We start from the raw sequence: 22,016 nt of genomic DNA, 5'->3' as shown, positions 1-22,016 counted from the left end.
TAATCCTTTGAACCGAAAATTTCAAAATAGCGTGTCTTTTCGGGCCTGAGCCAAGATCACAGATGACGATAGACGAAAGACGGCAGCACCCAGTCAGTCTTCGCTGTGGACCTCAGTGGTCGCGAATTGTTGTGCCAGAGTAACTCTTTGTACGCATTTTATAAGCTCTGAATTGTATTTCTGTTGAACACTGTGGCAAAGAAGCGTGTGCTGCAACAGCCTCCTTAGCTCAGGGGCAGAGCACTGGTCTTGTAAACCAGGGGTCGTGAGTTCGATTCTCACAGGGGGCAGCACAATTTTAAATGGGCCAATATAATCCTTTGAACCGAAAATTTCAAAATAGCGTGTCTTTTCGGGCCTGAGCCAAGATCACAGATGACGATAGACGAAAGACGGCAGCACCCAGTCAGTCTTCGCTGTGGACCTCAGTGGTCGCGAATTGTTGTGCCAGAGTAACTCTTTGTACGCATTTTATAAGCTCTGAATTGTATTTCTCTTGAACACTGTGGCAAAGAAGCGTGTGCTGCAACAGCCTCCTTAGCTCAGGGGCACAGCACTGGTCTTGTAAACCAGGGGTCGTGAGTTCGATTCTCACAGAGGGCAGCACAATTTTAAATGGGCCAATATAATCCTTTGAACCGAAAATTTCAAAATAGCGTGTCTTTTCGGGCCTGAGCCAAGATCACAGATGACGATAGACGAAAGACGGCAGCACCCAGTCAGTCTTCGCTGTGGACCTCAGTGGTCGCGAATTGTTGTGCCAGAGTAACTCTTTGTACGCATTTTATAAGCTCTGAATTGTATTTCTCTTGAACACTGTGGCAAAGAAGCGTGTGCTGCAACAGCCTCCTTAGCTCAGGGGCAGAGCACTGGTCTTGTAAACCAGGGGTCGTGAGTTCGATTCTCACAGGGGGCAGCACAATTTTAAATGGGCCAATATAATCCTTTGAACCGAAAATTTCAAAATAGCGTGTCTTTTCGGGCCTGAGCCAAGATCACAGATGACGATAGACGAAAGACGGCAGCACCCAGTCAGTCTTCGCTGTGGACCTCAGTGGTCGCGAATTGTTGTGCCAGAGTAACTCTTTGTACGCATTTTATAAGCTCTGAATTGTATTTCTCTTGAACACTGTGGCAAAGAAGGGTGTGCTGCAACAGCCTCTTTAGCTCAGGGGCAGAGCACTGGTCTTGTAAACCAGGGGTCGTGAGTTCGATTCTCACAGGGGGCAGCACAATTTTAAATGGGCCAATATAATCCTTTGAACCGAAAATTTCAAAATAGCGTGTCTTTTCGGGCCTGAGCCAAGATCACAGATGACGATAGACGAAAGACGGCAGCACCCAGTCAGTCTTCGCTGTGGACCTCAGTGGTCGCGAATTGTTGTGCCAGAGTAACTCTTTGTACGCATTTTATAAGCTCTGAATTGTATTTCTCTTGAACACTGTGGCAAAGAAGCGTGTGCTGCAACAGCCTCCTTAGCTCAGGGGCAGAGCACTGGTCTTGTAAACCAGGGGTCGTGAGTTCGATTCTCACAGGGGGCAGCACAATTTTAAATGGGCCAATATAATCCTTTGAACCGAAAATTTCAAAATAGCGTGTCTTTTCGGGCCTGAGCCAAGATCACAGATGACGATAGACGAAAGACGGCAGCACCCAGTCAGTCTTCGCTGTGGACCTCAGTGGTCGCGAATTGTTGTGCCAGAGTAACTCTTTGTACGCATTTTATAAGCTCTGAATTGTATTTCTCTTGAACACTGTGGCAAAGAAGCGTGTGCTGCAACAGCCTCCTTAGCTCAGGGGCAGAGCACTGGTCTTGTAAACCAGGGGTCGTGAGTTCGATTCTCACAGGGGGCAGCACAATTTTAAATGGGCCAATATAATCCTTTGAACCGAAAATTTCAAAATAGCGTGTCTTTTCGGGCCTGAGCCAAGATCACAGATGACGATAGACGAAAGACGGCAGCACCCAGTCAGTCTTCGCTGTGGACCTCAGTGGTCGCGAATTGTTGTGCCAGAGTAACTCTTTGTACGCATTTTATAAGCTCTGAATTGTATTTCTCTTGAACACTGTGGCAAAGAAGCGTGTGCTGCAACAGCCTCCTTAGCTCAGGGGCACAGCACTGGTCTTGTAAACCAGGGGTCGTGAGTTCGATTCTCACAGAGGGCAGCACAATTTTAAATGGGCCAATATAATCCTTTGAACCGAAAATTTCAAAATAGCGTGTCTTTTCGGGCCTGAGCCAAGATCACAGATGACGATAGACGAAAGACGGCAGCACCCAGTCAGTCTTCGCTGTGGACCTCAGTGGTCGCGAATTGTTGTGCCAGAGTAACTCTTTGTACGCATTTTATAAGCTCTGAATTGTATTTCTCTTGAACACTGTGGCAAAGAAGCGTGTGCTGCAACAGCCTCCTTAGCTCAGGGGCAGAGCACTGGTCTTGTAAACCAGGGGTCGTGATTTCGATTCTCACAGGGGGCAGCACAATTTTAAATGGGCCAATATAATCCTTTGAACCGAAAATTTCAAAATAGCGTGTCTTTTCGGGCCTGAGCCAAGATCACAGATGACGATAGACGAAAGACGGCAGCACCCAGTCAGTCTTCGCTGTGGACCTCAGTGGTCGCGAATTGTTGTGCCAGAGTAACTCTTTGTACGCATTTTATAAGCTCTGAATTGTATTTCTCTTGAACACTGTGGCAAAGAAGCGTGTGCTGCAACAGCCTCCTTAGCTCAGGGGCAGAGCACTGGTCTTGTAAACCAGGGGTCGTGAGTTCGATTCTCACAGGGGGCAGCACAATTTTAAATGGGCCAATATAATCCTTTGAACCGAAAATTTCAAAATAGCGTGTCTTTTCGGGCCTGAGCCAAGATCACAGATGACGATAGACGAAAGACGGCAGCACCCAGTCAGTCTTCGCTGTGGACCTCAGTGGTCGCGAATTGTTGTGCCAGAGTAACTCTTTGTACGCATTTTATAAGCTCTGAATTGTATTTCTCTTGAACACTGTGGCAAAGAAGCGTGTGCTGCAACAGCCTCCTTAGCTCAGGGGCAGAGCACTGGTCTTGTAAACCAGGGGTCGTGAGGTCGATTCTCACAGGGGGCAGCACAATTTTAAATGGGCCAATATAATCCTTTGAACCGAAAATTTCAAAATAGCGTGTCTTTTCGGGCCTGAGCCAAGATCACAGATGACGATAGACGAAAGACGGCAGCACCCAGTCAGTCTTCGCTGTGGACCTCAGTGGTCGCGAATTGTTGTGCCAGAGTAACTCTTTGTACGCATTTTATAAGCTCTGAATTGTATTTCTCTTGAACACTGTGGCAAAGAAGCGTGTGCTGCAACAGCCTCTTTAGCTCAGGGGCAGAGCACTGGTCTTGTAAACCAGGGGTCGTGAGTTCGATTCTCACAGGGGGCAGCACAATTTCAAATGGGCCAATATAATCCTTTGAACCGAAAATTTCAAAATAGCGTGTCTTTTCGGGCCTGAGCCAAGATCACAGATGACGATAGACGAAAGACGGCAGCACCCAGTCAGTCTTCGCTGTGGACCTCAGTGGTCGCGAATTGTTGTGCCAGAGTAACTCTTTGTACGCATTTTATAAGCTCTGAATTGTATTTCTCTTGAACACTGTGGCAAAGAAGCGTGTGCTGCAACAGCCTCCTTAGCTCAGGGGCAGAGCACTGGTCTTGTAAACCAGGGGTCGTGAGTTCGATTCTCACAGGGGGCAGCACAATTTTAAATGGGAAAATATAATCCTTTGAACCGAAAATTTCAAAATAGCGTGTCTTTTCGGGCCTGAGCCAAGATCACAGATGACGATAGACGAAAGACGGCAGCACCCAGTCAGTCTTCGCTGTGGACCTCAGTGGTCGCGAATTGTTGTGCCAGAGTAACTCTTTGTACGCATTTTATAAGCTCTGAATTGTATTTCTCTTGAACACTGTGGCAAAGAAGCGTGTGCTGCAACAGCCTCCTTAGCTCAGGGGCAGAGCACTGGTCTTGTAAACCAGGGGTCGTGAGTTCGATTCTCACAGGGGGCAGCACAATTTTAAATGGGCCAATATAATCCTTTGAACCGAAAATTTCAAAATAGCGTGTCTTTTCGGGCCTGAGCCAAGATCACAGATGACGATAGACGAAAGACGGCAGCACCCAGTCAGTCTTCGCTGTGGACCTCAGTGGTCGCGAATTGTTGTGCCAGAGTAACTCTTTGTACGCATTTTATAAGCTCTGAATTGTATTTCTGTTGAACACTGTGGCAAAGAAGCGTGTGCTGCAACAGCCTCCTTAGCTCAGGGGCAGAGCACTGGTCTTGTAAACCAGGGGTCGTGAGTTCGATTCTCACAGGGGGCAGCACAATTTTAAATGGGCCAATATAATCCTTTGAACCGAAAATTTCAAAATAGCGTGTCTTTTCGGGCCTGAGCCAAGATCACAGATGACGATAGACGAAAGACGGCAGCACCCAGTCAGTCTTTGCTGTGGACCTCAGTGGTCGCGAATTGTTGTGCCAGAGTAACTCTTTGTACGCATTTTATAAGCTCTGAATTGTATTTCTCTTGAACACTGTGGCAAAGAAGCGTGTGCTGCAACAGCCTCCTTAGCTCAGGGGCAGAGCACTGGTCTTGTGAACCAGGGGTCGTGAGTTCGATTCTCACAGGGGGCAGCACAATTTTAAATGGGCCAATATAATCCTTTGAACCGAAAATTTCAAAATAGCGTGTCTTTTCGGGCCTGAGCCAAGATCACAGATGACGATAGACGAAAGACGGCAGCACCCAGTCAGTCTTCGCTGTGGACCTCAGTGGTCGCGAATTGTTGTGCCAGAGTAACTCTTTGTACGCATTTTATAAGCTCTGAATTGTATTTCTCTTGAACACTGTGGCAAAGAAGCGTGTGCTGCAACAGCCTCCTTAGCTCAGGGGCAGAGCACTGGTCTTGTAAACCAGTGGTCGTGAGTTCGATTCTCACAGGGGGCAGCACAATTTTAAATGGGCCAATATAATCCTTTGAACCGAAAATTTCAAAATAGCGTGTCTTTTCGGGCCTGAGCCAAGATCACAGATGACGATAGACGAAAGACGGCAGCACCCAGTCAGTCTTCGCTGTGGACCTCAGTGGTCGCGAATTGTTGTGCCAGAGTAACTCTTTGTACGCATTTTATAAGCTCTGAATTGTATTTCTATTGAACACTGTGGCAAAGAAGCGTGTGCTGCAACAGCCTCCTTAGCTCAGGGGCAGAGCACTGGTCTTGTAAACCAGGGGTCGTGAGTTCGATTCTCACAGGGGGCAGCACAATTTTAAATGGGCCAATATAATCCTTTGAACCGAAAATTTCAAAATAGCGTGTCTTTTCGGGCCTGAGCCAAGATCACAGATGACGATAGACGAAAGACGGCAGCACCCAGTCAGTCTTCGCTGTGGACCTCAGTGGTCGCGAATTGTTGTGCCAGAGTAACTCTTTGTACGCATTTTATAAGCTCTGAATTGTATTTCTTTTGAACACTGTGGCAAAGAAGCGTGTGCTGCAACAGCCTCCTTAGCTCAGGGGCAGAGCACTGGTCTTGTAAACCAGGGGTCGTGAGTTCGATTCTCACAGGGGGCAGCACAATTTTAAATGGGCCAATATAATCCTTTGAACCGAAAATTTCAAAATAGCGTGTCTTTTCTGGCCTGAGCCAAGATCACAGATGACGATAGACGAAAGACGGCAGCACCCAGTCAGTCTTCGCTGTGGACCTCAGTGGTAGCGAATTGTTGTGCCAGAGTAACTCTTTGTACGCATTTTATTAGCTCTGAATTGTATTTCTCTTGAACACTGTGGCAAAGAAGCGTGTGCTGCAACAGCCTCCTTAGCTCAGGGGCAGAGCACTGGTCTTGTAAACCAGGGGTCGTGAGTTCGATTCTCACAGGGGGCATCACAATTTTAAATGGGCCAATATAATCCTTTGAACCGAAAATTTCAAAATAGCGTGTCTTTTCGGGCCTGAGCCAAGATCACAGATGACGATAGACGAAAGACGGCAGCACCCAGTCAGTCTTCGCTGTGGACTTCAGTGGTCGCGAATTGTTGTGCCAGAGTAACTCTTTGTACGCATTTTATAAGCTCTGAATTGTATTTCTCTTGAACACTGTGGCAAAGAAGCGTGTGCTGCAACAGCCTCCTTAGCTCAGGGGCAGAGCACTGGTCTTGTAAACCAGGGGTCGTGAGTTCGATTCTCACAGGGGGCAGCACAATTTTAAATGGGCCAATATAATCCTTTGAACCGAAAATTTCAAAATAGCGTGTCTTTTCGGGCCTGAGCCAAGATCACAGATGACGATAGACGAAAGACGGCAGCACCCAGTCAGTCTTCGCTGTGGACCTCAGTGGTCGCGAATTGTTGTGCCAGAGTAACTCTTTGTACGCATTTTATAAGCTCTGAATTGTATTTCTCTTGAACACTGTGGCAAAGAAGCGTGTGCTGCAACAGCCTCCTTAGCTCAGGGGCAGAGCACTGGTCTTGTAAACCAGGGGTCGTGAGTTCGATTCTCACAGGGGGCAGCATAATTTTAAATGGGCCAATATAATCCTTTGAACCGAAAATTTCAAAATAGCGTGTCTTTTCGGGCCTGAGCCAAGATCACAGATGACGATAGACGAAAGACGGCAGCATCCAGTCAGTCTTCGCTGTGGACCTCAGTGGTCGCGAATTGTTGTGCCAGAGTAACTCTTTGTACGCATTTTATAAGCTCTGAATTGTATTTCTCTTGAACACTGTGGCAAAGAAGCGTGTGCTGCAACAGCCTCCTTAGCTCAGGGGCAGAGCACTGGTCTTGTAAACCAGGGGTCGTGAGTTCGATTTTCACAGGGGGCAGCACAATTTTAAATGGGCCAATATAATCCTTTGAACCGAAAATTTCAAAATAGCGTGTCTTTTCGGGCCTGAGCCAAGATCACAGATGACGATAGACGAAAGACGGCAGCACCCAGTCAGTCTTCGCTGTGGACCTCAGTGGTCGCGAATTGTTGTGCCAGAGTAACTCTTTGTACGCATTTTATAAGCTCTGAATTGTATTTCTCTTGAACACTGTGGCAAAGAAGCGTGTGCTGCAACAGCCTCCTTAGCTCAGGGGCAGAGCACTGGTCTTGTAAACCAGAGGTCGTGAGTTCGATTCTCACAGGGGGCAGCACAATTTTAAATTGGCCAATATAATCCTTTGAACCGAAAATTTCAAAATAGCGTGTCTTTTCGGGCCTGAGCCAAGATCACAGATGACGATAGACGAAAGACGGCAGCACCCAGTCAGTCTTCGCTGTGGACCTCAGTGGTAGCGAATTGTTGTGCCAGAGTAACTCTTTGTACGCATTTTATTAGCTCTGAATTGTATTTCTCTTGAACACTGTGGCAAAGAGGCGTGTGCTGCAACAGCCTCCTTAGCTCAGGGGCAGAGCACTGGTCTTGTAAACCAGGGGTCGTGAGTTCGATTCTCACAGGGGGCAGCACAATTTTAAATGGGCCAATATAATCCTTTGAACCGAAAATTTCAAAATAGCGTGTCTTTTCGGGCCTGAGCCAAGATCACAGATGACGATAGACGAAAGACGGCAGCACCCAGTCAGTCTTCGCTGTGGACCTCAGTGGTAGCGAATTGTTGTGCCAGAGTAACTCTTTGTACGCATTTTATTAGCTCTGAATTGTATTTCTCTTGAACACTGTGGCAAAGAAGCGTGTGCTGCAACAGCCTCCTTAGCTCAGGGGCAGAGCACTGGTCTTGTAAACCAGGGGTCGTGAGTTCGATTCTCACAGGGGGCAGCACAATTTTAAATGGGCCAATATAATCCTTTGAACCGAAAATTTCAAAATAGCGTGTCTTTTCGGGCCTGAGCCAAGATCACAGATGACGATAGACGAAAGACGGCAGCACCCAGTCAGTCTTCGCTGTGGACCTCAGTGGTCGCAAATTGTTGTGCCAGAGTAACTCTTTGTACGCATTTTATAAGCTCTGAATTGTATTTCTCTTGAACACTGTGGCAAAGAAGCGTGTGCTGCAACAGCCTCCTTAGCTCAGGGGCAGAGCACTGGTCTTGTAAACCAGGGGTCGTGAGTTCGATTCTCACAGGGGGCAGCACAATTTTAAATGGGCCAATATAATCCTTTGAACCGAAAATTTCAAAATAGCGTGTCTTTTCGGGCCTGAGCCAAGATCACAGATGACGATAGACGAAAGACGGCAGCACCCAGTCAGTCTTCGCTGTGGACCTCAGTGGTCGCGAATTGTTGTGCCAGAGTAACTCTTTGTACGCATTTTATAAGCTCTGAATTGTATTTCTCTTGAACACTGTGGCAAAGAAGCGTGTGCTGCAACAGCCTCCTTAGCTCAGGGGCAGAGCACTGGTCTTGTAAACCAGGGGTCGTGAGTTCGATTCTCACAGGGGGCAGCACAATTTTAAATGGGCCAATATAATCCTTTGAACCGAAAATTTCAAAATAGCGTGTCTTTTCGGGCCTGAGCCAAGATCACAGATGACGATAGACGAAAGACGGCAGCACCCAGTCAGTCTTCGCTGTGGACCTCAGTGGTCGCGAATTGTTGTGCCAGAGTAACTCTTTGTACGCATTTTATAAGCTCTGAATTGTATTTCTCTTGAACACTGTGGCAAAGAAGCGTGTGCTGCAACAGCCTCCTTAGCTCAGGGGCAGAGCACTGGTCTTGTAAACCAGGGGTCGTGAGTTCGATTCTCACAGGGGGCAGCACAATTTTAAATGGGCCAATATAATCCTTTGAACCGAAAATTTCAAAATAGCGTGTCTTTTCGGGCCTGAGCCAAGATCACAGATGACGATAGACGAAAGACGGCAGCACCCAGTCAGTCTTCGCTGTGGACCTCAGTGGTAGCGAATTGTTGTGCCAGAGTAACTCTTTGTACGCATTTTATAAGCTCTGAATTGTATTTCTCTTGAACACTGTGGCAAAGAAGCGTGTGCTGCAACAGCCTCCTTAGCTCAGGGGCAGAGCACTGGTCTTGTAAACCAGGGGTCGTGAGTTCGATTCTCACAGGGGGCAGCACAATTTTAAATGGGCCAATATAATCCTTTGAACCGAAAATTTCAAAATAGCGTGTCTTTTCGGGCCTGAGCCAAGATCACAGATGACGATAGACGAAAGACGGCAGCACCCAGTCAGTCTTCGCTGTGGACCTCAGTGGTAGCGAATTGTTGTGCCAGAGTAACTCTTTGTACGCATTTTATAAGCTCTGAATTGTATTTCTCTTGAACACTGTGGCAAAGAAGCGTGTGCTGCAACAGCCTCCTTAGCTCAGGGGCAGAGCACTGGTCTTGTAAACCAGGGGTCGTGAGTTCGATTCTCACAGGGGGCAGCACAATTTTAAATGGGCCAATATAATCCTTTGAACCGAAAATTTCAAAATAGCGTGTCTTTTCGGGCCTGAGCCAAGATCACAGATGACGATAGACGAAAGACGGCAGCACCCAGTCAGTCTTCGCTGTGGACCTCAGTGGTCGCGAATTGTTGTGCCAGAGTAACTCTTTGTACGCATTTTATAAGCTCTGAATTGTATTTCTCTTGAACACTATGGCAAAGAAGCGTGTGCTGCAACAGCCTCCTTAGTTCAGGGGCAGAGCACTGGTCTTGTAAACCAGGGGTCGTGAGTTCGATTCTCACAGGGGGCAGCACAATTTTAAATGGGCCAATATAATCCTTTGAACCGAAAATTTCAAAATAGCGTGTCTTTTCGGGCCTGAGCCAAGATCACAGATGACGATAGACGAAAGACGGCAGCACCCAGTCAGTCTTCGCTGTGGACCTCAGTGGTCGCGAATTGTTGTGCCAGAGTAACTCTTTGTACGCATTTTATAAGCTCTGAATTGTATTTCTCTTGAACACTGTGGCAAAGAAGCATGTGCTGCAACAGCCTCCTTAGCTCAGGGGCAGAGCACTTGTCTTGTAAACCAGGGGTCGTGAGTTCGATTCTCACAGGGGGCAGCACAATTTTAAATGGGCCAATATAATCCTTTGAACCGAAAATTTCAAAATAGCGTGTCTTTTCGGGCCTGAGCCAAGATCACAGATGACGATAGACGAAAGACGGCAGCACCCAGTCAGTCTTCGCTGTGGACCTCAGTGGTAGCGAATTGTTGTGCCAGAGTAACTCTTTGTACGCATTTTATTAGCTCTGAATTGTATTTCTCTTGAACACTGTGGCAAAGAAGCGTGTGCTGCAACAGCCTCCTTAGCTCAGGGGCAGAGCACTGGTCTTGTAAACCAGGGGTCGTGAGTTCGATTCTCACAGGGGGCAGCACAATTTTAAATGGGCCAATATAATCCTTTGAACCGAAAATTTCAAAATAGCGTGTCTTTTCGGGCCTGAGCCAAGATCACAGATGACGATAGACGAAAGACGGCAGCACCCAGTCAGTCTTCGCTGTGGACCTCAGTGGTAGCGAATTGTTGTGCCAGAGTAACTCTTTGTACGCATTTTATTAGCTCTGAATTGTATTTCTCTTGAACACTGTGGCAAAGAAGCGTGTGCTGCAACAGCCTCCTTAGCTCAAGGGCAGAGCACTGGTCTTGTAAACCAGGGGTCGTGAGTTCGATTCTCACAGGGGGCAGCACAATTTTAAATGGGCCAATATAATCCTTTGAACCGAAAATTTCAAAATAGCGTGTCTTTTCGGGCCTGAGCCAAGATCACAGATGACGATAGACGAAAGACGGCAGCACCCAGTCAGTCTTCGCTGTGGACCTCAGTGGTCGCGAATTGTTGTGCCAGAGTAACTCTTTGTACGCATTTTATAAGCTCTGAATTGTATTTCTCTTGAACACTGTGGCAAAGAAGCGTGTGCTGCAACAGCCTCCTTAGCTCAGGGGCAGAGCACTGGTCTTGTAAACCAGGGGTCGTGAGTTCGATTCTCACAGGGGGCAGCACAATTTTAAATGGGCCAATATAATCCTTTGAACCGAAAATTTCAAAATAGCGTGTCTTTTCGGGCCTGAGCCAAGATCACAGATGACGATAGACGAAAGACGGCAGCACCCAGTCAGTCTTCGCTGTGGACCTCAGTGGTAGCGAATTGTTGTGCCAGAGTAACTCTTTGTACGCATTTTATTAGCTCTGAATTGTATTTCTCTTGAACACTGTGGCAAAGAAGCGTGTGCTGCAACAGCCTCCTTAGCTCAGGGGCAGAGCACTGGTCTTGTAAACCAGGGGTCGTGAGTTCGATTCTCACAGGGGGCAGCACAATTTTAAATGGGCCAATATAATCCTTTGAACCGAAAATTTCAAAATAGCGTGTCTTTTCGGGCCTGAGCCAAGATCACAGATGACGATAGACGAAAGACGGCAGCACCCAGTCAGTCTTCGCTGTGGACCTCAGTGGTCGCGAATTGTTGTGCCAGAGTAACTCTTTGTACGTATTTTATAAGCTCTGAATTGTATTTCTCTTGAACACGGTGGCAAAGAAGCGTGTGCTGCATCAGCCTCCTTAGCTCAGGGGCAGAGCACTGGTCTTGTAAACCAGGGGTCGTGAGTTCGGTTCTCACAGGGGGCAGCACAATTTTAAATGGGCCAATATAATCCTTAGAACCGAAAATTTCAAAATAGCGTGTCTTTTCGGGCCTGAGCCAAGATCACAGATGACGATAGACGAAAGACAGCAGCACCCAGTCAGTCTTCGCTGTGGACCTCAGTGGTAGCGAATTGTTGTGCCAGAGTAACTCTTTGTACGCATTTTATTAGCTCTGAATTGTATTTCTCTTGAACACTGTGGCAAAGAAGCGTGTGCTGCAACAGCCTCCTTAGCTCAGGGGCAGAGCACTGGTCTTGTAAACCAGGGGTCGTGAGTTCGATTCTCACAGGGGGCAGCACAATTTTAAATGGGCCAATATAATCCTTTGAACCGAAAATTTCAAAATAGCGTGTCTTTTCGGGCCTGAGCCAAGATCACAGATGACGATAGACGAAAGACGGCAGCACCCAGTCAGTCTTCGCTGTGGACCTCAGTGGTCGCGAATTGTTGTGCCAGAGTAACTCTTTGTACGCATTTTATAAGCTCTGAATTGTATTTCTCTTGAACACTGTGGCAAAGAAGCGTGTGCTGCAACAGCCTCCTTAGCTCAGGGGGAGAGCACTGGTCTTGTAAACCAGGGGTCGTGAGTTCGATTCTCACAGGGGGCAGCACAATTTTAAATGGGCCAATATAATCCTTTGAACCGAAAATTTCAAAATAGCGTGTCTTTTCGGGCCTGAGCCAAGATCACAGATGACGATAGACGAAAGACGGCAGCACCCAGTCAGTCTTCGCTGTGGACCTCAGTGGTAGCGAATTGTTGTGCCAGAGTAACTCTTTGTACGCATTTTATTAGCTCTGAATTGTATTTCTCTTGAACACTGTGGCAAAGAAGCGTGTGCTGCAACAGCTTCCTTAGCTCAGGGGCAGAGCACTGGTCTTGTAAACCAGGGGTCGTGAGTTCGATTCTCACAGGGGGCAGCACAATTTTAAATGGGCCAATATAATCCTTTGAACCGAAAATTTCAAAATAGCGTGTCTTTTCGGGCCTGAGCCAAGATCACAGATGACGATAGACGAAAGACGGCAGCACCCAGTCAGTCTTCGCTGTGGACCTCAGTGGTCGCGAATTGTTGTGCCAGAGTAACTCTTTGTACGCATTTTATAAGCTCTGAATTGTATTTCTCTTGAACACTGTGGCAAAGAAGCGAGTGCTGCAACAGCCTCCTTAGCTCAGGGGCAGAGCACTGGTCTTGTAAACCAGGGGTCGTGAGTTCGATTCTCACAGGGGGCAGCACAATTTTAAATGGGCCAATATAATCCTTTGAACCGAAAATTTCAAAATAGCGTGTCTTTTCGGGCCTGAGCCAAGATCACAGATGACGATAGACGAAAGACGGCAGCACCCAGTCAGTCTTCGCTGTGGACCTCAGTGGTAGCGAATTGTTGTGCCAGAGTAACTCTTTGTACGCATTTTATTAGCTCTGAATTGTATTTCTCTTGAACACTGTGGCAAAGAAGCGTGTGCTGCAACAGCCTCCTTAGCTCAGGGGCAGAGCACTGGTCTTGTAACCCAGGGGTCGTGAGTTCGATTCTCACAGGGGGCAGCACAATTTTAAATGGGCCAATATAATCCTTTGAACCGAAAATTTCAAAATAGCGTGTCTTTTCGGGCCTGAGCCAAGATCACAGATGACGACAGACGAAAGACGGCAGCACCCAGTCAGTCTTCGCTGTGGACCTCAGTGGTCGCGAATTGTTGTGCCAGAGTAACTCTTTGTACGCATTTTATAAGCTCTGAATTGTATTTCTCTTGAACACTGTGGCAAAGAAGCGTGTGCTGCAACAGCCTCCTTAGCTCAGGGGCAGAGCACTGGTCTTGTAAACCAGGGGTCGTGAGTTCGATTCTCACAGGGGGCAGCACAATTTTAAATGGGCCAATATAATCCTTTGAACCGAAAATTTCAAAATAGCGTGTCTTTTCGGGCCTGAGCCAAGATCACAGATGACGATAGACGAAAGACGGCAGCACCCAGTCAGTCTTCGCTGTGGACCTCAGTGGTAGCGAATTGTTGTGCCAGAGTAACTCTTTGTACGCATTTTATTAGCTCTGAATTGTATTTCTCTTGAACACTGTGGCAAAGAAGCGTGTGCTGCAACAGCCTCCTTAGCTCAGGGGCAGAGCACTGGTCTTGTAAACCAGGGGTCGTGAGTTCGATTCTCACAGGGGGCAGCACAATTTTAAATGGGCCAATATAATCCTTTGAACCGAAAATTTCAAAATAGCGTGTCTTTTCGGGCCTGAGCCAAGATCACAGATGACGATAGACGAAAGACGGCAGCACCCAGTCAGTCTTCGCTGTGGACCTCAGTGGTCGCGAATTGTTGTGCCAGAGTAACTCTTTGTACGCATTTTATAAGCTCTGAATTGTATTTCTCTTGAACACTGTGGCAAAGAAGCGTGTGCTGCAACAGCCTCCTTAGCTCAGGGGCAGAGCACTGGTCTTGTAAACCAGGGGTCGTGAGTTCGATTCTCACAGGGGGCAGCACAATTTTAAATGGGCCAATATAATCCTTTGAACCGAAAATTTCAAAATAGCGTGTCTTTTCGGGCCTGAGCCAAGATCACAGATGACGATAGACGAAAGACGGCAGCACCCAGTCAGTCTTCGCTGTGGACCTCAGTGGTCGCGAATTGTTGTGCCAGAGTAACTCTTTGTACGCATTTTATTAGCTCTGAATTGTATTTCTCTTGAACACTGTGGCAAAGAAGCGTGTGCTGCAACAGCCTCCTTAGCTCAGGGGCAGAGCACTGGTCTTGTAAACCAGGGGTCGTGAGTTCGATTCTCACAGGGGGCAGCACAATTTTAAATGGGCCAATATAATCCTTTGAACCGAAAATTTCAAAATAGCATGTCTTTTCGGGCCTGAGCCAAGATCACAGATGACGATAGACGAAAGACGGCAGCACCCAGTCAGTCTTCGCTGTGGACCTCAGTGGTAGCGAATTGTTGTGCCAGAGTAACTCTTTGTACGCATTTTATTAGCTCTGAATTGTATTTCTCTTGAACACTGTGGCAAAGAAGCGTGTGCTGCAACAGCCTCCTTAGCTCAGGGGCAGAGCACTGGTCTTGTAAACCAGGGGTCGTGAGTTCGATTCTCACAGGGGGCAGCACAATTTTAAATGGGCCAATATAATCCTTTGAACCGAAAATTTCAAAATAGCGTGTCTTTTCGGGCCTGAGCCAAGATCACAGATGACGATAGACGAAAGACGGCAGCACCCAGTCAGTCTTCGCTGTGGACCTCAGTGGTAGCGAATTGTTGTGCCAGAGTAACTCTTTGTACGCATTTTATTAGCTCTGAATTGTATTTCTCTTGAACACTGTGGCAAAGGAGCGTGTGCTGCAACAGCCTCCTTAGCTCAGGGGCGGAGCACTGGTCTTGTAAACCAGGGGTCGTGAGTTCGATTCTCACAGGGGGCAGCACAATTTTAAATGGGCCAATACAATCCTTTGAACCGAAAATTTCAAAATAGCGTGTCTTTTCGGGCCTGAGCCAAGATCACAGATGACGATAGACGAAAGACGGCAGCACCCAGTCAGTCTTCGCTGTGGACCTCAGTGGTAGCGAATTGTTGTGCCAGAGTAACTCTTTGTACGCATTTTATTAGCTCTGAATTGTATTTTTCTTGAACACTGTGGCAAAGAAGCGTGTGCTGCAACAGCCTCCTTAGCTCAGGGGCAGAGCACTGGTCTTGTAAACCAGGGGTCGTGAGTTCGATTCTTACAGGGGGCAGCACAATTTTAAATGGGCCAATATAATCCTTTGAACCGAAAATTTCAAAATAGCGTGTCTTTTCGGGCCTGAGCCAAGATCACAGATGACGATAGACGAAAGACGGCAGCACCCAGTCAGTCTTCGCTGTGGACCTCAGTGGCAGCGAATTGTTGTGCCAGAGTAACTCTTTGTACGCATTTTATTAGCTCTGAATTGTATTTCTCTTGAACACTGTGGCAAAGAAGCGTGTGCTGCAACAGCCTCCTTAGCTCAGGGGCAGAGCACTGGTCTTGTAAACCAGGGGTCGTGAGTTCGATTCTCACAGGGGGGAAGCACAATTTTAAATGGGCCAATATAATCCTTTGAACCGAAAATTTCAAAATAGCGTGTCTTTTCGGGCCTGAGCCAAGATCACAGATGACGATTGACGAAAGACGGCAGCACCCAGTCAGTCTTCGCTGTGGACCTCAGTGGTAGCGAATTGTTGTGCCAGAGTAACTCTTTGTACGCATTTTATTAGCTCTGAATTGTATTTCTCTTGAACACTGTGGCAAAGAAGCGTGTGCTGCAACAGCCTCCTTAGCTCAGGGGCAGAGCACTGGTCTTGTAAACCAGGGGTCGTGAGTTCGATTCTCACAGGGGGCAGCACAATTTTAAATGGGCCAATATAATCCTTTGAACCGAAAATTTCAAAGTAGCGTGTCTTTTCGGGCCTGAGCCAAGATCACAGATGACGATAGACGAAAGACGGCAGCACCCAGTCAGTCTTCGCTGTGGACCTCAGTGGTAGCGAATTGTTGTGCCAGAGTAACTCTTTGTAGGCATTTTATTAGCTCTGAATTGTATTTCTCTTGAACACTGTGGCAAAGAAGCGTGTGCTGCAACAGCCTCCTTAGCTCAGGGGCAGAGCACTGGACTTGTAAACCAGGGGTCGTGAGTTCGATTCTCACAGGGGGCAGCACAATTTTAAATGGGCCAATATAATCCTTTGAACCGAAAATTTCAAAATAGCGTGTCTTTTCGGGCCTGAGCCAAGATCACAGATGACGATAGACGAAAGACGGCAGCACCCAGTCAGTCTTCGCTGTGGACCTCAGTGGTAGCGAATTGTTGTGCCAGAGTAACTCTCTGTACGCATTTTATTAGCTCTGAATTGTATTTCTCTTGAACACTGTGGCAAAGAAGCGTGTGCTGCAACAGCCTCCTTAGCTCAGGGGCAGCGCACTGGTCTTGTAAACCAGGGGTCGTGAGTTCGATTCTCACAGGGGGCAGCACAATTTTAAATGGGCCAATATAATCCTTTGAACCGAAAATTTCAAAATAGCGTGTCTTTTCGGGCCTGAGCCAAGATCACAGATGACGATAGACGAAAGACGGCAGCACCCAGTCAGTCTTCGCTGTGGATCTCAGTGGTCGCGAATTGTTGTGCCAGAGTAACTCTTTGTACGCATTTTATAAGCTCTGAATTGTATTTCTCTTGAACACTGTGGCAAAGAAGCGTGTGCTGCAACAGCCTCCTTAGCTCAGGGGCAGAGCACTGGTCTTGTAAACCAGGGGTCGTGAGTTCGATTCTCACAGGGAGCAGCACAATTTTAAATGGGCCAATATAATCCTTTGAACCGAAAATTTCAAAATAGCGTGTCTTTTCGGGCCTGAGCCAAGATCACAGATGACGATAGACGAAAGACGGCAGCACCCAGTCAGTCTTCGCTGTGGACCTCAGTGGTAGCGAATTGTTGTGCCAGAGTAACTCTTTGTACGCATTTTATAAGCTCTGAATTGTATTTCTCTTGAACACTGTGGCAAAGAAGCGTGTGCTGCAACAGCCTCCTTAGCTCAGGGGCAGAGCACTGGTCTTGTAAACCAGTGGTCGTGAGTTCGATTCTCACAGGGGGCAGCACAATTTTAAATGGGCCAATATAATCCTTTGAACCGAAAATTTCAAAATAGCGTGTCTTTTCGGGCCTGAGCCAAGATCACAGATGACGATAGACGAAAGACGGCAGCACCCAGTCAGTCTTCGCTGTGGACCTCAGTGGTCGCGAATTGTTGTGCCAGAGTAACTCTTTGTACGCATTTTATAAGCTCTGAATTGTATTTCTCTTGAACACTGTGGCAAAGAAGCGTGTGCTGCAACAGCCTCCTTAGCTCCAGGGGCAGAGCATTGGTCTTGTAAACCAGGGGTCGTGAGTTCGATTCTCACAGGGGGCAGCACAATTTTAAATGGGCCAATATAATCCTTTGAACCGAAAATTTCAAAATAGCGTGTCTTTTCGGGCCTGAGCCAAGATCACAGATGACGATAGACGAAAGACGGCAGCACCCAGTCAGTCTTCGCTGTGGACCTCAGTGGCAGCGAATTGTTGTGCCAGAGTAACTCTTTGTACGCATTTTATTAGCTCTGAATTGTATTTCTCTTGAACACTGTGGCAAAGAAGCGTGTGCTGCAACAGCCTCCTTAGCTCAGGGGCAGAGCACTGGTCTTGTAAACCAGGGGTCGTGAGTTCGATTCTCACAGGGGGGAAGCACAATTTTAAATGGGCCAATATAATCCTTTGAACCGAAAATTTCAAAATAGCGTGTCTTTTCGGGCCTGAGCCAAGATCACAGATGACGATTGACGAAAGACGGCAGCACCCAGTCAGTCTTCGCTGTGGACCTCAGTGGTAGCGAATTGTTGTGCCAGAGTAACTCTTTGTACGCATTTTATTAGCTCTGAATTGTATTTCTCTTGAACACTGTGGCAAAGAAGCGTGTGCTGCAACAGCCTCCTTAGCTCAGGGGCAGAGCACTGGTCTTGTAAACCAGGGGTCGTGAGTTCGATTCTCACAGGGTGCAGCACAATTTTAAATGGGCCAATATAATCCTTTGAACCGAAAATTTCAAAATAGCGTGTCTTTTCGGGCCTGAGCCAAGATCACAGATGACGATAGACGAAAGACGGCAGCACCCAGTCAGTCTTCGCTGTGGACCTCAGTGGTAGCGAATTGTTGTGCCAGAGTAACTCTTTGTAGGCATTTTATTAGCTCTGAATTGTATTTCTCTTGAACACTGTGGCAAAGAAGCGTGTGCTGCAACAGCCTCCTTAGCTCAGGGGCAGAGCACTGGACTTGTAAACCAGGGGTCGTGAGTTCGATTCTCACAGGGGGCAGCACAATTTTAAATGGGCCAATATAATCCTTTGAACCGAAAATTTCAAAATAGCGTGTCTTTTCGGGCCTGAGCCAAGATCACAGATGACGATAGACGAAAGACGGCAGCACCCAGTCAGTCTTCGCTGTGGATCTCAGTGGTCGCGAATTGTTGTGCCAGAGTAACTCTTTGTACGCATTTTATAAGCTCTGAATTGTATTTCTCTTGAACACTGTGGCAAAGAAGCGTGTGCTGCAACAGCCTCCTTAGCTCAGGGGCAGAGCACTGGTCTTGTAAACCAGGGGTCGTGAGTTCGATTCTCACAGGGGGCAGCACAATTTTAAATGGGCCAATATAATCCTTTGAACCGAAAATTTCAAAATAGCGTGTCTTTTCGGGCCTGAGCCAAGATCACAGATGACGATAGACGAAAGACGGCAGCACCCAGTCAGTCTTCGCTGTGGACCTCAGTGGTAGCGAATTGTTGTGCCAGAGTAACTCTTTGTACGCATTTTATTAGCTCTGAATTGTATTTCTCTTGAACACTGTGGCAAAGAAGCGTGTGCTGCAACAGCCTCCTTAGCTCAGGGGCAGAGCACTGGTTTTGTAAACCAGGGGTCGTGAGTTCGATTCTCACAGGGGGCAGCACAATTTTAAATGGGCCAATATAATCCTTTGAACCGAAAATTTCAAAATAGCGTGTCTTTTCGGGCCTGAGCCAAGATCACAGATGACGATAGACGAAAGACGGCAGCACCCAGTCAGTCTTCGCTGTGGACCTCAGTGGTAGCGAATTGTTGTGCCAGAGTAACTCTTTGTACGCATTTTATTAGCTCTGAATTGTATTTCTCTTGAACACTGTGGCAAGGAAGCGTGTGCTGCAACAGCCTCCTTAGCTCAGGGGCAGAGCACTGGTCTTGTAAACCAGGGGTCGTGAGTTCGATTCTCACAGGGGGCAGCACAATTTTAAATGGGCCAATATAATACTTTGAACCGAAAATTTCAAAATAGCGTGTCTTTTCGGGCCTGAGCCAAGATCACAGATGACGATAGACGAAAGATGGCAGCACCCAGTCAGTCTTCGCTGTGGACCTCAGTGGTAGCGAATTGTTGTGCCAGAGTAACTCTTTGTACGCATTTTATTAGCTCTGAATTGTATTTCTCTTGAACACTGTGGCAAAGAAGCGTGTACTGCAACAGCCTCCTTAGCTCAGGGGCAGAGCACTGGTCTTGTAAACCAGGGGTCGTGAGTTCGATTCTCACAGGGGGCAGCACAATTTTAAATGGGCCAATATAATCCTTTGAACCGAAAATTTCAAAATAGCGTGTCTTTTCGGGCCTGAGCCAAGATCACAGATGACGATAGACGAAAGACGGCAGCACCCAGTCAGTCTTCGCTGTGGACCTCAGTGGTCGCGAATTGTTGTGCCGGAGTAACTCCTTGTACGCATTTTATAAGCTCTGAATTGTATTTCTCTTGAACACTGTGGCAAAGAAGCGTGTGCTGCAACAGCCTCCTTAGCTCAGGGGCAGAGCACTGGTCTTGTAAACCAGGGGTCGTGAGTTCGATTCTCACAGGGGGCAGCACAATTTTAAATGGGCCAATATAATCCTTTGAACCGAAAATTTCAAAATAGCGTGTCTTTTCGGGCCTGAGCCAAGATCACAGATGACGATAGACGAAAGACGGCAGCACCCAGTCAGTCTTCGCTGTGGACCTCAGTGGTCGCGAATTGTAGTGCCAGAGTAACTCTTTGTACGCATTTTATTAGCTCTGAATTGTATTTCTCTTGAACACTGTGGCAAAGAAGCGTGTGCTGCAACAGCCTCCTTAGCTCAGGGGCAGAGCACTGGTCTTGTAAACCAGGGGTCGTGAGTTCGATTCTCACAGGGGGCAGCACAATTTTAAATGGGCCAATATAATCCTTTGAACCGAAAATTTCAAAATAGCGTGTCTTTTCGGGCCTGAGCCAAGATCACAGATGACGATAGACGAAAGACGGCAGCACCCAGTCAGTCTTCGCTGTGGACCTCAGTGGTAGCGAATTGTTGTGCCAGAGTAACTCTTTGTACGCATTTTATTAGCTCTGAATTGTATTTCTCTTGAACACTGTGGCAAAGAAGCGTGTGCTGCAACAGCCTCCTTAGCTCAGGGGCAGAGCACTGGTCTTGTAAACCAGGGGTCGTGAGTTCGATTCTCACAGGGGGCAGCACAATTTTAAATGGGCCAATATAATCTTTTGAACCGAAAATTTCAAAATAGCGTGTCTTTTCGGGCCTGAGCCAAGATCACAGATGACGATAGACGAAAGACGGCAGCACCCAGTCAGTCTTCGCTGTGGACCTCAGTGGTAGCGAATTGTTGTGCCAGAGTAACTCTTTGTACGCATTTTATTAGCTCTGAATTGTATTTCTCTTGAACACTGTGGCAAAGAAGCGTGTGCTGCAACAGACTCCTTAGCTCAGGGGCAGAGCACTGATCTTGTAAACCAGGGGTCGTGAGTTCGATTCTCACAGGGGGCAGCACAATTTTAAATGGGCCAATATAATCCTTTGAACCGAAAATTTCAAAATAGCGTGTCTTTTCGGGCCTGAGCCAAGATCACAGATGACGATAGACGAAAGACGGCAGCACCCAGTCAGTCTTCGCTGTGGACCTCAGTGGTCGCGAATTGTTGTGCCAGAGTAACTCTTTGTACGCATTTTATAAGCTCTGAATTGTATTTCTCTTGAACACTGTGGCAAAGAAGCGTGTGCTGCAACAGCCTCCTTAGCTCAGGGGCAGAGCACTGGTCTTGTAAACCAGGGGTCGTGAGTTCGATTCTCACAGGGGGCAGCACAATTTTAAATGGGCCAATATAATCCTTTGAACCGAAAATTTCAAAATAGCGTGTCTTTTCGGGCCTGAGCCAAGATCACAGATGACGATAGACGAAAGACGGCAGCACCCAGTCAGTCTTCGCTGTGGACCTCAGTGGTAGCGAATTGTTGTGCCAGAGTAACTCTTTGTACGCATTTTATTAGCTCTGAATTGTATTTCTCTTGAACACTGTGGCAAAGAAGCGTGTGCTGCAACAGCCTCCTTAGCTCAGGGGCAGAGCACTGGTCTTGTAAACCAGGGGTCGTGAGTTCGATTCTCACAGGGGGCAGCACAATTTTAAATGGGCCAATATAATCCTTTGAACCGAAAATTTCAAAATAGCGTGTCTTTTCGGGCCTGAGCCAAGATCACAGATGACGATAGACGAAAGACGGCAGCACCCAGTCAGTCTTCGCTGTGGACCTCAGTGGTAGCGAATTGTTGTGCCAGAGTAACTCTTTCTACGCATTTTATTAGCTCTGAATTGTATTTCTCTTGAACACTGTGGCAAAGAAGCGTGTGCTGCAACAGCCTCCTTAGCTCAGGGGCAGAGCACTGGTCTTGTAAACCAGGGGTCGTGAGTTCGATTCTCACAGGGGGCAGCCCAATTTTAAATGGGCCAATATAATCCTTTGAACCGAAAATTTCAAAATAGCGTGTCTTTTCGGGCCTGAGCCAAGATCACAGATGACGATAGACGAAAGACGGCAGCACATAGTCAGTCTTCG

General features: G+C 47.3%; 70 non-coding genes across 70 annotated transcripts; all 70 read left to right on the top strand.

Moving 5' to 3' along the window:
- The first annotated feature begins 218 nt into the window (after window positions 1-218).
- Window positions 219-290, top strand: Trnat-ugu (transfer RNA threonine (anticodon UGU)). Its single transcript has one exon. It is a non-coding gene; the product is annotated as a tRNA-Thr (tRNA).
- A 241-nt stretch (window positions 291-531) lies between these two features.
- Trnat-ugu (transfer RNA threonine (anticodon UGU)) lies at window positions 532-603 on the top strand. The gene has a single exon. It is a non-coding gene; the product is annotated as a tRNA-Thr (tRNA).
- Window positions 604-844: 241 nt separating this feature from the next.
- Trnat-ugu (transfer RNA threonine (anticodon UGU)) lies at window positions 845-916 on the top strand. The gene has a single exon. It is a non-coding gene; the product is annotated as a tRNA-Thr (tRNA).
- Window positions 917-1,157: 241 nt separating this feature from the next.
- On the top strand, window positions 1,158-1,229 carry Trnat-ugu (transfer RNA threonine (anticodon UGU)). The gene has a single exon. It is a non-coding gene; the product is annotated as a tRNA-Thr (tRNA).
- A 241-nt stretch (window positions 1,230-1,470) lies between these two features.
- Window positions 1,471-1,542, top strand: Trnat-ugu (transfer RNA threonine (anticodon UGU)). The gene has a single exon. It is a non-coding gene; the product is annotated as a tRNA-Thr (tRNA).
- Window positions 1,543-1,783: 241 nt separating this feature from the next.
- Trnat-ugu (transfer RNA threonine (anticodon UGU)) lies at window positions 1,784-1,855 on the top strand. Its single transcript has one exon. It is a non-coding gene; the product is annotated as a tRNA-Thr (tRNA).
- Window positions 1,856-2,096: 241 nt separating this feature from the next.
- On the top strand, window positions 2,097-2,168 carry Trnat-ugu (transfer RNA threonine (anticodon UGU)). The gene has a single exon. It is a non-coding gene; the product is annotated as a tRNA-Thr (tRNA).
- A 241-nt stretch (window positions 2,169-2,409) lies between these two features.
- Trnat-ugu (transfer RNA threonine (anticodon UGU)) lies at window positions 2,410-2,481 on the top strand. The gene has a single exon. It is a non-coding gene; the product is annotated as a tRNA-Thr (tRNA).
- A 241-nt stretch (window positions 2,482-2,722) lies between these two features.
- Window positions 2,723-2,794, top strand: Trnat-ugu (transfer RNA threonine (anticodon UGU)). Its single transcript has one exon. It is a non-coding gene; the product is annotated as a tRNA-Thr (tRNA).
- Window positions 2,795-3,035: 241 nt separating this feature from the next.
- Window positions 3,036-3,107, top strand: Trnat-ugu (transfer RNA threonine (anticodon UGU)). Its single transcript has one exon. It is a non-coding gene; the product is annotated as a tRNA-Thr (tRNA).
- Window positions 3,108-3,348: 241 nt separating this feature from the next.
- Window positions 3,349-3,420, top strand: Trnat-ugu (transfer RNA threonine (anticodon UGU)). Its single transcript has one exon. It is a non-coding gene; the product is annotated as a tRNA-Thr (tRNA).
- Window positions 3,421-3,661: 241 nt separating this feature from the next.
- Trnat-ugu (transfer RNA threonine (anticodon UGU)) lies at window positions 3,662-3,733 on the top strand. The gene has a single exon. It is a non-coding gene; the product is annotated as a tRNA-Thr (tRNA).
- A 241-nt stretch (window positions 3,734-3,974) lies between these two features.
- Window positions 3,975-4,046, top strand: Trnat-ugu (transfer RNA threonine (anticodon UGU)). The gene has a single exon. It is a non-coding gene; the product is annotated as a tRNA-Thr (tRNA).
- A 241-nt stretch (window positions 4,047-4,287) lies between these two features.
- Trnat-ugu (transfer RNA threonine (anticodon UGU)) lies at window positions 4,288-4,359 on the top strand. Its single transcript has one exon. It is a non-coding gene; the product is annotated as a tRNA-Thr (tRNA).
- A 241-nt stretch (window positions 4,360-4,600) lies between these two features.
- On the top strand, window positions 4,601-4,672 carry Trnat-ugu (transfer RNA threonine (anticodon UGU)). Its single transcript has one exon. It is a non-coding gene; the product is annotated as a tRNA-Thr (tRNA).
- Window positions 4,673-4,913: 241 nt separating this feature from the next.
- On the top strand, window positions 4,914-4,985 carry Trnat-ugu (transfer RNA threonine (anticodon UGU)). The gene has a single exon. It is a non-coding gene; the product is annotated as a tRNA-Thr (tRNA).
- Window positions 4,986-5,226: 241 nt separating this feature from the next.
- Window positions 5,227-5,298, top strand: Trnat-ugu (transfer RNA threonine (anticodon UGU)). Its single transcript has one exon. It is a non-coding gene; the product is annotated as a tRNA-Thr (tRNA).
- A 241-nt stretch (window positions 5,299-5,539) lies between these two features.
- On the top strand, window positions 5,540-5,611 carry Trnat-ugu (transfer RNA threonine (anticodon UGU)). The gene has a single exon. It is a non-coding gene; the product is annotated as a tRNA-Thr (tRNA).
- Window positions 5,612-5,852: 241 nt separating this feature from the next.
- On the top strand, window positions 5,853-5,924 carry Trnat-ugu (transfer RNA threonine (anticodon UGU)). The gene has a single exon. It is a non-coding gene; the product is annotated as a tRNA-Thr (tRNA).
- A 241-nt stretch (window positions 5,925-6,165) lies between these two features.
- Window positions 6,166-6,237, top strand: Trnat-ugu (transfer RNA threonine (anticodon UGU)). Its single transcript has one exon. It is a non-coding gene; the product is annotated as a tRNA-Thr (tRNA).
- Window positions 6,238-6,478: 241 nt separating this feature from the next.
- Window positions 6,479-6,550, top strand: Trnat-ugu (transfer RNA threonine (anticodon UGU)). Its single transcript has one exon. It is a non-coding gene; the product is annotated as a tRNA-Thr (tRNA).
- Window positions 6,551-6,791: 241 nt separating this feature from the next.
- Trnat-ugu (transfer RNA threonine (anticodon UGU)) lies at window positions 6,792-6,863 on the top strand. The gene has a single exon. It is a non-coding gene; the product is annotated as a tRNA-Thr (tRNA).
- A 241-nt stretch (window positions 6,864-7,104) lies between these two features.
- Window positions 7,105-7,176, top strand: Trnat-ugu (transfer RNA threonine (anticodon UGU)). The gene has a single exon. It is a non-coding gene; the product is annotated as a tRNA-Thr (tRNA).
- A 241-nt stretch (window positions 7,177-7,417) lies between these two features.
- Window positions 7,418-7,489, top strand: Trnat-ugu (transfer RNA threonine (anticodon UGU)). Its single transcript has one exon. It is a non-coding gene; the product is annotated as a tRNA-Thr (tRNA).
- A 241-nt stretch (window positions 7,490-7,730) lies between these two features.
- Window positions 7,731-7,802, top strand: Trnat-ugu (transfer RNA threonine (anticodon UGU)). Its single transcript has one exon. It is a non-coding gene; the product is annotated as a tRNA-Thr (tRNA).
- Window positions 7,803-8,043: 241 nt separating this feature from the next.
- On the top strand, window positions 8,044-8,115 carry Trnat-ugu (transfer RNA threonine (anticodon UGU)). Its single transcript has one exon. It is a non-coding gene; the product is annotated as a tRNA-Thr (tRNA).
- Window positions 8,116-8,356: 241 nt separating this feature from the next.
- Trnat-ugu (transfer RNA threonine (anticodon UGU)) lies at window positions 8,357-8,428 on the top strand. Its single transcript has one exon. It is a non-coding gene; the product is annotated as a tRNA-Thr (tRNA).
- Window positions 8,429-8,669: 241 nt separating this feature from the next.
- Window positions 8,670-8,741, top strand: Trnat-ugu (transfer RNA threonine (anticodon UGU)). Its single transcript has one exon. It is a non-coding gene; the product is annotated as a tRNA-Thr (tRNA).
- Window positions 8,742-8,982: 241 nt separating this feature from the next.
- Trnat-ugu (transfer RNA threonine (anticodon UGU)) lies at window positions 8,983-9,054 on the top strand. Its single transcript has one exon. It is a non-coding gene; the product is annotated as a tRNA-Thr (tRNA).
- A 241-nt stretch (window positions 9,055-9,295) lies between these two features.
- Window positions 9,296-9,367, top strand: Trnat-ugu (transfer RNA threonine (anticodon UGU)). Its single transcript has one exon. It is a non-coding gene; the product is annotated as a tRNA-Thr (tRNA).
- A 241-nt stretch (window positions 9,368-9,608) lies between these two features.
- On the top strand, window positions 9,609-9,680 carry Trnat-ugu (transfer RNA threonine (anticodon UGU)). The gene has a single exon. It is a non-coding gene; the product is annotated as a tRNA-Thr (tRNA).
- Window positions 9,681-9,921: 241 nt separating this feature from the next.
- On the top strand, window positions 9,922-9,993 carry Trnat-ugu (transfer RNA threonine (anticodon UGU)). Its single transcript has one exon. It is a non-coding gene; the product is annotated as a tRNA-Thr (tRNA).
- A 241-nt stretch (window positions 9,994-10,234) lies between these two features.
- On the top strand, window positions 10,235-10,306 carry Trnat-ugu (transfer RNA threonine (anticodon UGU)). The gene has a single exon. It is a non-coding gene; the product is annotated as a tRNA-Thr (tRNA).
- A 241-nt stretch (window positions 10,307-10,547) lies between these two features.
- On the top strand, window positions 10,548-10,619 carry Trnat-ugu (transfer RNA threonine (anticodon UGU)). The gene has a single exon. It is a non-coding gene; the product is annotated as a tRNA-Thr (tRNA).
- Window positions 10,620-10,860: 241 nt separating this feature from the next.
- Trnat-ugu (transfer RNA threonine (anticodon UGU)) lies at window positions 10,861-10,932 on the top strand. The gene has a single exon. It is a non-coding gene; the product is annotated as a tRNA-Thr (tRNA).
- A 241-nt stretch (window positions 10,933-11,173) lies between these two features.
- On the top strand, window positions 11,174-11,245 carry Trnat-ugu (transfer RNA threonine (anticodon UGU)). Its single transcript has one exon. It is a non-coding gene; the product is annotated as a tRNA-Thr (tRNA).
- A 241-nt stretch (window positions 11,246-11,486) lies between these two features.
- Trnat-ugu (transfer RNA threonine (anticodon UGU)) lies at window positions 11,487-11,558 on the top strand. The gene has a single exon. It is a non-coding gene; the product is annotated as a tRNA-Thr (tRNA).
- Window positions 11,559-11,799: 241 nt separating this feature from the next.
- On the top strand, window positions 11,800-11,871 carry Trnat-ugu (transfer RNA threonine (anticodon UGU)). The gene has a single exon. It is a non-coding gene; the product is annotated as a tRNA-Thr (tRNA).
- A 241-nt stretch (window positions 11,872-12,112) lies between these two features.
- Trnat-ugu (transfer RNA threonine (anticodon UGU)) lies at window positions 12,113-12,184 on the top strand. Its single transcript has one exon. It is a non-coding gene; the product is annotated as a tRNA-Thr (tRNA).
- Window positions 12,185-12,425: 241 nt separating this feature from the next.
- Window positions 12,426-12,497, top strand: Trnat-ugu (transfer RNA threonine (anticodon UGU)). Its single transcript has one exon. It is a non-coding gene; the product is annotated as a tRNA-Thr (tRNA).
- Window positions 12,498-12,738: 241 nt separating this feature from the next.
- Window positions 12,739-12,810, top strand: Trnat-ugu (transfer RNA threonine (anticodon UGU)). Its single transcript has one exon. It is a non-coding gene; the product is annotated as a tRNA-Thr (tRNA).
- Window positions 12,811-13,051: 241 nt separating this feature from the next.
- Trnat-ugu (transfer RNA threonine (anticodon UGU)) lies at window positions 13,052-13,123 on the top strand. Its single transcript has one exon. It is a non-coding gene; the product is annotated as a tRNA-Thr (tRNA).
- A 241-nt stretch (window positions 13,124-13,364) lies between these two features.
- Trnat-ugu (transfer RNA threonine (anticodon UGU)) lies at window positions 13,365-13,436 on the top strand. The gene has a single exon. It is a non-coding gene; the product is annotated as a tRNA-Thr (tRNA).
- Window positions 13,437-13,677: 241 nt separating this feature from the next.
- Trnat-ugu (transfer RNA threonine (anticodon UGU)) lies at window positions 13,678-13,749 on the top strand. The gene has a single exon. It is a non-coding gene; the product is annotated as a tRNA-Thr (tRNA).
- Window positions 13,750-13,990: 241 nt separating this feature from the next.
- Window positions 13,991-14,062, top strand: Trnat-ugu (transfer RNA threonine (anticodon UGU)). Its single transcript has one exon. It is a non-coding gene; the product is annotated as a tRNA-Thr (tRNA).
- A 241-nt stretch (window positions 14,063-14,303) lies between these two features.
- On the top strand, window positions 14,304-14,375 carry Trnat-ugu (transfer RNA threonine (anticodon UGU)). Its single transcript has one exon. It is a non-coding gene; the product is annotated as a tRNA-Thr (tRNA).
- Window positions 14,376-14,616: 241 nt separating this feature from the next.
- On the top strand, window positions 14,617-14,688 carry Trnat-ugu (transfer RNA threonine (anticodon UGU)). The gene has a single exon. It is a non-coding gene; the product is annotated as a tRNA-Thr (tRNA).
- Window positions 14,689-14,929: 241 nt separating this feature from the next.
- Window positions 14,930-15,001, top strand: Trnat-ugu (transfer RNA threonine (anticodon UGU)). The gene has a single exon. It is a non-coding gene; the product is annotated as a tRNA-Thr (tRNA).
- Window positions 15,002-15,242: 241 nt separating this feature from the next.
- Trnat-ugu (transfer RNA threonine (anticodon UGU)) lies at window positions 15,243-15,314 on the top strand. Its single transcript has one exon. It is a non-coding gene; the product is annotated as a tRNA-Thr (tRNA).
- Window positions 15,315-15,555: 241 nt separating this feature from the next.
- On the top strand, window positions 15,556-15,631 carry Trnat-ugu (transfer RNA threonine (anticodon UGU)). Its single transcript has one exon. It is a non-coding gene; the product is annotated as a tRNA-Thr (tRNA).
- A 238-nt stretch (window positions 15,632-15,869) lies between these two features.
- Window positions 15,870-15,941, top strand: Trnat-ugu (transfer RNA threonine (anticodon UGU)). Its single transcript has one exon. It is a non-coding gene; the product is annotated as a tRNA-Thr (tRNA).
- Window positions 15,942-16,182: 241 nt separating this feature from the next.
- Window positions 16,183-16,254, top strand: Trnat-ugu (transfer RNA threonine (anticodon UGU)). Its single transcript has one exon. It is a non-coding gene; the product is annotated as a tRNA-Thr (tRNA).
- A 241-nt stretch (window positions 16,255-16,495) lies between these two features.
- Trnat-ugu (transfer RNA threonine (anticodon UGU)) lies at window positions 16,496-16,567 on the top strand. The gene has a single exon. It is a non-coding gene; the product is annotated as a tRNA-Thr (tRNA).
- Window positions 16,568-16,808: 241 nt separating this feature from the next.
- On the top strand, window positions 16,809-16,880 carry Trnat-ugu (transfer RNA threonine (anticodon UGU)). Its single transcript has one exon. It is a non-coding gene; the product is annotated as a tRNA-Thr (tRNA).
- A 241-nt stretch (window positions 16,881-17,121) lies between these two features.
- Window positions 17,122-17,193, top strand: Trnat-ugu (transfer RNA threonine (anticodon UGU)). Its single transcript has one exon. It is a non-coding gene; the product is annotated as a tRNA-Thr (tRNA).
- Window positions 17,194-17,434: 241 nt separating this feature from the next.
- Window positions 17,435-17,507, top strand: Trnat-ugu (transfer RNA threonine (anticodon UGU)). Its single transcript has one exon. It is a non-coding gene; the product is annotated as a tRNA-Thr (tRNA).
- Window positions 17,508-17,748: 241 nt separating this feature from the next.
- Window positions 17,749-17,824, top strand: Trnat-ugu (transfer RNA threonine (anticodon UGU)). The gene has a single exon. It is a non-coding gene; the product is annotated as a tRNA-Thr (tRNA).
- A 238-nt stretch (window positions 17,825-18,062) lies between these two features.
- Window positions 18,063-18,134, top strand: Trnat-ugu (transfer RNA threonine (anticodon UGU)). The gene has a single exon. It is a non-coding gene; the product is annotated as a tRNA-Thr (tRNA).
- Window positions 18,135-18,375: 241 nt separating this feature from the next.
- Window positions 18,376-18,447, top strand: Trnat-ugu (transfer RNA threonine (anticodon UGU)). Its single transcript has one exon. It is a non-coding gene; the product is annotated as a tRNA-Thr (tRNA).
- Window positions 18,448-18,688: 241 nt separating this feature from the next.
- Window positions 18,689-18,760, top strand: Trnat-ugu (transfer RNA threonine (anticodon UGU)). The gene has a single exon. It is a non-coding gene; the product is annotated as a tRNA-Thr (tRNA).
- Window positions 18,761-19,001: 241 nt separating this feature from the next.
- On the top strand, window positions 19,002-19,073 carry Trnat-ugu (transfer RNA threonine (anticodon UGU)). Its single transcript has one exon. It is a non-coding gene; the product is annotated as a tRNA-Thr (tRNA).
- A 241-nt stretch (window positions 19,074-19,314) lies between these two features.
- On the top strand, window positions 19,315-19,386 carry Trnat-ugu (transfer RNA threonine (anticodon UGU)). The gene has a single exon. It is a non-coding gene; the product is annotated as a tRNA-Thr (tRNA).
- Window positions 19,387-19,627: 241 nt separating this feature from the next.
- Trnat-ugu (transfer RNA threonine (anticodon UGU)) lies at window positions 19,628-19,699 on the top strand. The gene has a single exon. It is a non-coding gene; the product is annotated as a tRNA-Thr (tRNA).
- A 241-nt stretch (window positions 19,700-19,940) lies between these two features.
- Window positions 19,941-20,012, top strand: Trnat-ugu (transfer RNA threonine (anticodon UGU)). The gene has a single exon. It is a non-coding gene; the product is annotated as a tRNA-Thr (tRNA).
- A 241-nt stretch (window positions 20,013-20,253) lies between these two features.
- On the top strand, window positions 20,254-20,325 carry Trnat-ugu (transfer RNA threonine (anticodon UGU)). Its single transcript has one exon. It is a non-coding gene; the product is annotated as a tRNA-Thr (tRNA).
- A 241-nt stretch (window positions 20,326-20,566) lies between these two features.
- Trnat-ugu (transfer RNA threonine (anticodon UGU)) lies at window positions 20,567-20,638 on the top strand. The gene has a single exon. It is a non-coding gene; the product is annotated as a tRNA-Thr (tRNA).
- Window positions 20,639-20,879: 241 nt separating this feature from the next.
- On the top strand, window positions 20,880-20,951 carry Trnat-ugu (transfer RNA threonine (anticodon UGU)). Its single transcript has one exon. It is a non-coding gene; the product is annotated as a tRNA-Thr (tRNA).
- A 241-nt stretch (window positions 20,952-21,192) lies between these two features.
- Window positions 21,193-21,264, top strand: Trnat-ugu (transfer RNA threonine (anticodon UGU)). The gene has a single exon. It is a non-coding gene; the product is annotated as a tRNA-Thr (tRNA).
- Window positions 21,265-21,505: 241 nt separating this feature from the next.
- On the top strand, window positions 21,506-21,577 carry Trnat-ugu (transfer RNA threonine (anticodon UGU)). Its single transcript has one exon. It is a non-coding gene; the product is annotated as a tRNA-Thr (tRNA).
- Window positions 21,578-21,818: 241 nt separating this feature from the next.
- Trnat-ugu (transfer RNA threonine (anticodon UGU)) lies at window positions 21,819-21,890 on the top strand. Its single transcript has one exon. It is a non-coding gene; the product is annotated as a tRNA-Thr (tRNA).
- Window positions 21,891-22,016: the final 126 nt, after the last annotated feature.

Source organism: Schistocerca gregaria, chromosome 1 (genome assembly GCF_023897955.1).
Source record: "Schistocerca gregaria isolate iqSchGreg1 chromosome 1, iqSchGreg1.2, whole genome shotgun sequence".
NCBI classification, from domain to species: Eukaryota; Metazoa; Arthropoda; class Insecta; order Orthoptera; family Acrididae; genus Schistocerca; species Schistocerca gregaria.
The sequence above is the reverse complement of the archived record's forward strand: the minus strand, read 5'-3'. Positions and strand labels throughout refer to the sequence as shown.